Here is a 7,767-nt window from a genome sequence, read left to right on the forward strand (position 1 = left end):
ATGGAACCGTAGGGCACTAAGTTTTTATAAAGAAAACACACACATAAATTTATCTCCAAGCCAACTCTCATCACCACCTCTCTTAGAAAATAGGGGTCCTAAGCACTCTAGCTGCTAGAGCTCTAAGGATATCAGAAAATGAACACATTAATCAGGAGAACATCCACTTGATAAAGGAACTTGAAAATATTTTTCATAATAATGAAATTAATAAAATCGTCAGAATAGAATGAATGAAAAAGACCTTATTAGCTAGAATCTCGGCCCCAAAAAGATGTCACCTATTGTATATCCAAGGCATCATAGAAACAATTGTTAAAATCATTAAGGAAAATAAATTACTACAACTTTCAAACCTATGGAGACCATTGGTAGGAAAAATAAATCTGTCAAAGATAACAGTGACCCTCATCAACTCAAAGATATCTACAACATCAATTGTTCATGTGGAATATGTTACATTGGAGAAACTAGTAGATCATTCCAAAAAAGAATAAAAGAACATGTCACAGATATAAAACATGAATGCATATGCATATATTCCCTTTCAAAATTCTCTATTAATAATAAGCACCATGCATGCCTTGAAAAGACAAATTTTATTGCCAAAAAAGGTCATCACTTCAAAATACGTTTCAAGGAAGCCATTGAGATTATCAAACACCCTAATAATATTGACAAAAGCAGTGGTTTAGAAGTAGAAGTTGGTTTCCCTTAATTAATAATCTTAATATCACATGAGTCTATTATTTATTCCCCTACCTTATCACTATGATCCCATTCCATTTATGTTCATCCCCCGAGTCTTGCTCTTCGACCCCCTTCCTTTTCAATAGTCTCTTTCCTCTATGGTTTTTTGACGTATTCTTCTCCTATTCTCCCATCACAATTTATTTCATATCATTAACCTATTTTCCATTTAATTTGTTGTCCCCTCCCCTCCCCACTTCCCTCTCATTTCCTCTCCCTGGTCCCCCTTGCCAACCCCCCTCTCTCCTCCTTTTCACATACTCCTCGCCTTCTCTTAACCCTTACCATTTTCTTCCTATTCATCTTTCCTTTATTATCGCTTGTCCTTCTCCCTTATTTTCACTAACCCTCTTCCCCTTTTTCATCCTTAATTCACATTATTTCGCTTGAGTTGTCCCTTAACATTATCCGTTGTCACTTGTCCCTTAATTTTATAACTATAATCTAAATAATAGTATTAATAATACTAGTACTTTAGTAATATATATTCGCTTAATATCATTATTAACCTTTAACATGTTTATAAACATTTCACCGTAAGTTAATGATCATACTTATTAATACCGTAAGTTAATGATTATACTTATTAATAGTAATAGTACCATTAACATTAACATTAATAGCTTATTAAAGTTTCTAATAATTAAAAAAAAAACAATTATAATAATAATACTATATAAGAAAGGATGAATTTTAGTTCTAATTAGTATTAATAATAATAATACTCTAATATAATAAAATATTATTATTAATACTTTATTAAAATATTAATAATACTTTAATAAAATATAATTATTAATATTAATGGTAACACTAATACTAATGTTAGTGTTAATAGTCCACTATTACATGGTATTTTTTTATAGTTAGTTTTAGCTCAAATATTACCCCTATAATAATATTTGCATTAATATTAAAAGTTTAAAACTTTAATGCTTAAAATTTATTTACTAGATACATTGATTTACTTTACATTTGATTTAATAATATTAGTATTTTTAATTTTATTGGTTTTTAGGCTTTTGGTTCGTAGGTAATTTTCCCTAAGTTTCTTTAGGAAAACTCTCTCCATTACCTCTCATCCAAGTCATTTCTTCTACATCTATTTGGCTCTTAAATGCATTCAATCTCTCATATTTTTTGTTCTGATGATGGATTCCCTTTCGGATTCGAAATGTTGACACTTGTTTTTCAATATTGTGGAAAATTCAATGTCTCAATCCATCAACGCACACCAAAGAAATATTAAAGCTGCTTTTAGGGTTTTGATTAATTTCCTTATAGAACCTTTTCTTGATGAATTACTAAATTTTTTTATTGATCACATGTAAATTTGTGTGGAAAAATTTTAGGTGATGACAATTACCTTCAGTGTACTTGAGAATACCATATGAAAATTACATTAATCTTGGATTTAAAGTCGCAAATCACCCATATTTCCTCAAGAACAACAACTACTATAAATTTAGAATGCTAAATAAAAATGAACAATTAATTATCAAGGATCATTTTGAATGTGTTTTCATTAATGTCAAATTTAGGGGGAGCTTGATGAGTGTACATTGTCATATTGAATTGTTGAAGTTGTCATTGATAGCTAAGTATAGGTTGTCTAGCTTAATGCCATGGATGACGTTAGTTTGAGTAGCCTCTATTTGTAGGAAATTTGACTATAGTTGCTTAGTATATGGCACTTCTTCTAACCCAAATAAAAAGCAACAATTAATTATCAAGGATCGTTTTGAATGTGTTTTCATTAATGTCAAGTATAGGGGGAGCTTGTTGAGTGTACATTGTCATATTGAATTGTTGAAGTTGTCATTGATAGCTAAGCATAGGTTGTCTAACTTAATGCCATGGATGAAGTTAGTTTGAGTAGCCAATATTTGTAGGAAATTTGACTATAGTTGCTTAGTATATGGCACTTCTTCTAACTCCCAAGGCATGCAGAGAAAAACTAGTTTGAAGTAAAGTAATTTAGGCAAAGCTCCAATTGATCAAGGTTATGCACCCTGGACGATGATGTGGTATATAGGTGGTAAATTGATGATTTCACAGCTTCTAAGTGTGACACATGGCAGGTGAATGTGGTGCTTTTTGCCAACAAATGGATGGTTTATCAGTCAAACATGGTAGGTACCTAAACACATGGTAGTAGCAATGAATGACATGTGGTAGTGAGATGACTTGGAAAATGACATGGTGGATTGGAGCCTGGGCCAATATAGACTTCCTCGAGAAGCAGGGACTAGTATGAGATCAGGGATCAATAGACCTTCATTAGAAGCAGGGACCAATATGAGACTAGGGGCCAATAGACCTCCTTGAGAAGTGGTAGCTTCTATAACTAGCCTAATAGGACAAAGACTGAAATGAGCCTATCCCAGTAGAAGAGCCCATAGGAATATACCAGTATGGAATTGCCTAGTGGGTCAAGGATTAGTAGAAAGGTGCACAACACGGTCCAGTATACAAAATTTGAAAAAGGCCTAAAATTTTTATAACTGGAAAATTACATTTTTAACATAAACCCAACTTGCCATAATCATGGTTCTTAATCCATTGTTAATGACTAATTAATTGGGATTAAACTCAGCTTAATTATACCAAGTCCCCGAGCACCAGATGTAGTTTTGGTCCGAAAGTTAAGGTCGGGCCAGTATGACATGGAAATTCTAGGTGGCAGGATAGGTGGCACCAAGTGGTAGAGGTTAATGATGTGGCATCTACAGGTGATGCCATGTGGAAATCATTTTCAACATTTTTGAGCAGTCAACTAGACAGTTGGTGAGTGACATATGGAAGGCACATGTCAATGGTTGACATATGGCATGCTCTAATTAGTGGTGGCATCTAATGTGGTGTGACTTAGTAGCTGATGTGGTCCCTCTCTAGGGTACCAAGGCACCAAGAACTGAAGTGCCATTTTAATGTAAAAATCCAAGCCTATGCTAATGTGACATGGTAGAAATGATGTTGCAGCTGACTTGGAAAAATGTCACATATAGTAGGTTGCGATTGGTCCATGATGGCATGATGTGGAAGGTGTGGATGTCTTGGGATTTGTGCTAAGAGGCTAGTTTTGTAAGGGCTCGCAGTGTTGAAATTCAAATGGGTGAAGTAGAAATCCCAAACATTTATAGAGTTATGGGGCCCATCGGGTCAATGGGCCATAGGAATATGGGGATGAAGTGGATCACTGAGAACTGTATGGTCTGGATCTTGGGGGTTAAGATATAAAAACCATGATTGATGAGAGAGGAAGGGAGGAATGTATATATTTGCCAAGAAACTAATCACATAAATAGTAAAAAAAAAATACCCACACTAAATGCAAAAGATAACATTATTAATCGAAAAGAATACCCTTTTTAAAACTACAATGTGGAAGACCAATCTATCCTTTTACAAGGTGAGGCCCATTACTCAGAGTATTCTTGGTACCTTATTGAGTTACATCATTTAATACCATGGGAAGATACAACTTTCTATCAGATCAAACCTTCCCCCTTAGGAAGAAATGGTCCCCATTATGTCAAGTTTCCTCCTTAGAATATTTTGTTGAATATGAGAAAATGCAGAGAAAGGTTTCATCTGGTTGACCCATAACCATGGGTTTGTGGATATCCCAAAACCATGTGATATTGAAGAAAAGGGTTTTGAGTGGTTGACCCATAACCATGATGAACAAAGGTATGAAGATAGATATAATTTGTAATGGTTGAATATTAGTTTCAGAATTCATCACATCAGATTTGGGATATCTCGACGTTTCGAATCAGCTAGTGCAGTTCATCTTCAGGAAGAAAAATTACTGTGAATAAAAATGACCATGCGGGGAGGAAATAAATATGAATTTGAAAGGAAAGGAAAAAGGTCGACTAGAGAAAAACGTTAATAATTGAAGATAATAATTTTTAATGCCTAAAGTAATAGTTGGATTAATAATAGGGACAGATAAATTGATTAATTTTGGTTAATATTAATTATTGTTTAAAACTAAAGTAATTTTATAAAAATAATGATTACAGAATGAATTAATATAATGAATCAAAAGATTAATTGATTTTATAATCATTGTTTTTATAAAACTACTTTAATTTTAAACAATAATTAATATTAACCAAAATTAATCAATTTATTTGTCCCTATTATTAATCCAGCTCTTACCTTATGAATTAAAAATTATTTTCTTCAATTATGAGGCTTTTTTTCTTTTCGGCCCTTTTCCTTTCCTTTCAAATTCATATTTATTTCCTCCCTACATGGTCATTTCTCTTCACGTTCGTTTTTCTTCTTGAAGATGAACCGCACTAAATTCAAAACGTCAAGATATCCCAAATCTGATGTGATGAATCCTGAAACTAATCTTCAACCATTTTCCAATCGTAAATTCTCAAAATAATTTGTAATGTTTGTGGGCCAATTGTAATACTAGCAGTGTATGGCTTAACAAATGGACTTTGATGGCAAGGATTTTTTGTGGTTGACCCATAACCATGGGTTTTTGGATGACCCACAACCATGATGAAAAAAGGTCTGAGGATAGAGTTAACCTATAATTCTTGTGGTCCAACTATGACGCTAATAGTGTATGGCCTAGAAAATGGACTTCGAGATAGTTCGCTTGTCAGTATTCCAAGATGTGATAGAAATATGGTGGCTTATCTTTGTAGATTCTCACTATCTAATTTGATTTTGTAAAGGCTTCCTCCAAATACTCATATTTTATTTCCTATAATAACACATGAGTCTCTCTAATAAAATCACTTTGGAAAGGTATATCATCATCCTCTTCTAGAAAATCAATGCTTGGAGGAACAAATATTGTGAGAATATCTTCATGTGGGAAGATATTCAATGTGCATGTTCCACGTCATTATAACCGCTCATCATCATTAGACCCATTATGCATGTTCAAGAGCTCATTCAGTAACTGAATTGCTAGAGTTAAACTTTTCCTCAATATCTTTGTCTCAACTCTTTTGTATAATATATTGAGAGCTTGCATGGAATTCCTCTCATGTTCATGTCGAGAAACTTCTATATGATTCCATATGACTAGTAAAACTAATTATGTAAGCTCTCCCTTCTCAGCAAATTCTACCGTCATCTCTTCAACATCTTCACCTAATTTTATAAGGCTTGAAACAAGGGCCTTTGAAATCTTGACTTCCTTTTCAAGGTAACCCCTAAAACGAGAACCAATTTCTCTACATAGTGGTTCCCTTATGGTAGCCTCTATGAACTGATCTTTGGGACTGCTACGACAATCCTCACTCCAAAGGATGGAAGCTAAAGAAGCATGTGCCTCAACATAGTATGGATATTTACGAACAAGACCTTCCACTAATTTTGTTGCTTCCACAAGACTACTCAACTGAAAAGGAACTAGTGTTTGTTTCAGGCTGTACCCAACAATTCTCGGGGTCACCTTATAATCTCTTTCATCTGTAACTAAAGCTCCATCCTAAAAAACTTTCACAACCACAATCCCCAAATTATACCATGTAGAAAACTCTTCAGGATCATTAATGATGGTTGATTTGAAATCCTTGATCACATACTTGTAGTCCCCAAGTGCCTTGTATGCTATGGCACGGTTGAGAAAAGGCACAGGTGCCTTGGGGATGAAATTGATGACATGAGAGATATCGATGGCAGCTTCATCGAATTTATCCATGGAATGCCTCATGCTCCCTCGGTTGGACCATACATTGGTATTCTTAGGGTCTTCTTCGATGAGCTCATGAATAATCTCTCAGAATTATCCATATATCCAACCACGATAGCACTGAGGGACTCTTGGAGCTGGGGATTCTCCATATACTTAAGCCTCACGTGTTTCAAAACCACAACCGTAGCCAACAATATGTGACCATAGTTATTATGTGTGTAGAAGAGCACTAAAATAAAACCCATCATGAGGCGCCTCTTAATGTGATGCGGGTTTCTTGGAGGTGACAGGATTCAAAATCCTACTTGTTTTTGTCATTATCGACTGCAAATCTCGTTGGATGGGGGTTGGAGTGGGAACATACGAGGTTTGATCCCAGGGTGGCCATGGTCTACCTGAGCAACTTTTATTTCATCAAAGAAGGATGTCAACATCAGTTTGGCGTTATTCGTTGGAAAATATTCCTTTATGGGTCTATCCTCAAGGAGGTCCTAACCATGGAAGTCAAGGTGGTGGAAAAAAATATGAAAACCATTATGAATTTCCATAGATTCGAACTCACTACCCCAATTTCTTATTTGCAATTTGCAGCAGATGGGAACGATTCGCGTCGATGGGTAGCTTGGTTGATTTGTCTTCTGAGTCTCCCAGCAATAATAGATTCTCCACTAAGCTGAGCTCAAAGACAGATTTCTTCAAAGCATGAGCTTTACCTTCAGGGGAATTGGATTCAAACATGTCCACATGGTTGGGAAATTTCAATTCATGAGCTCGGGTTTTTTGAGATTGAGTGCCGAGATACACAGTTACCGAAAATTGATGCCTCCGCATCAACACTTTTGAAACCATTTATTTATGCCTCATCTTGCAAATAACAGTTGTTCTTTGATGAATTGTACAAGATCGTTCAAAGAGGTTGCCCTTCACCATAAAATCAGCATGAGCATTATTGCCCAAATATACCTTTAGAGAAGTCCTCAAATGAAACAATGTGGACCTCTGTGTTGTGAAGATCATACTTCCCATGTGTCGTGAAGGCTCGGTAACTTCTTTCTCATGGTGATAAGGATATTCCCATGTTGATCTCTCAGAATCTATGTCTCTGAGACTCCATTGGAGAGGGAGCTATGGGCTTACATATGCTTACACTCAGTTGTAGGGGACTCCATGGATGTTCACTGAAGTTAGAGATTCATGGGATCCACTTCTTTTCTCTCCCATTCAAGTTCTGTGAAGGTACACATTCCAAAGTGGAGGAACATGGCCATTTCCCCCTTTTCAAATCTGACCTGTGTTTCTGACGGGATGGGAAGAATTGGCAATGAGGATGGAAAAAAGAT

The 7,767-nt window shown here is 35.3% G+C and overlaps 1 pseudogene; it reads right to left on the reverse strand.

The window, feature by feature from the left end:
• Positions 1-5,824: 5,824 nt before the first annotated feature.
• On the reverse strand, positions 5,825-6,962 carry LOC149166967 (uncharacterized; annotated as a pseudogene).
• Positions 6,963-7,767: the final 805 nt, after the last annotated feature.

The sequence above is a fragment of the Pinus tabuliformis genome, chromosome 5_1, assembly GCF_031772625.1.
Source record: "Pinus tabuliformis cultivar Carrire ecotype Pingquan chromosome 5_1, CPIR1, whole genome shotgun sequence".
Lineage (NCBI taxonomy): Eukaryota > Viridiplantae > Streptophyta > Pinopsida > Pinales > Pinaceae > Pinus > Pinus tabuliformis.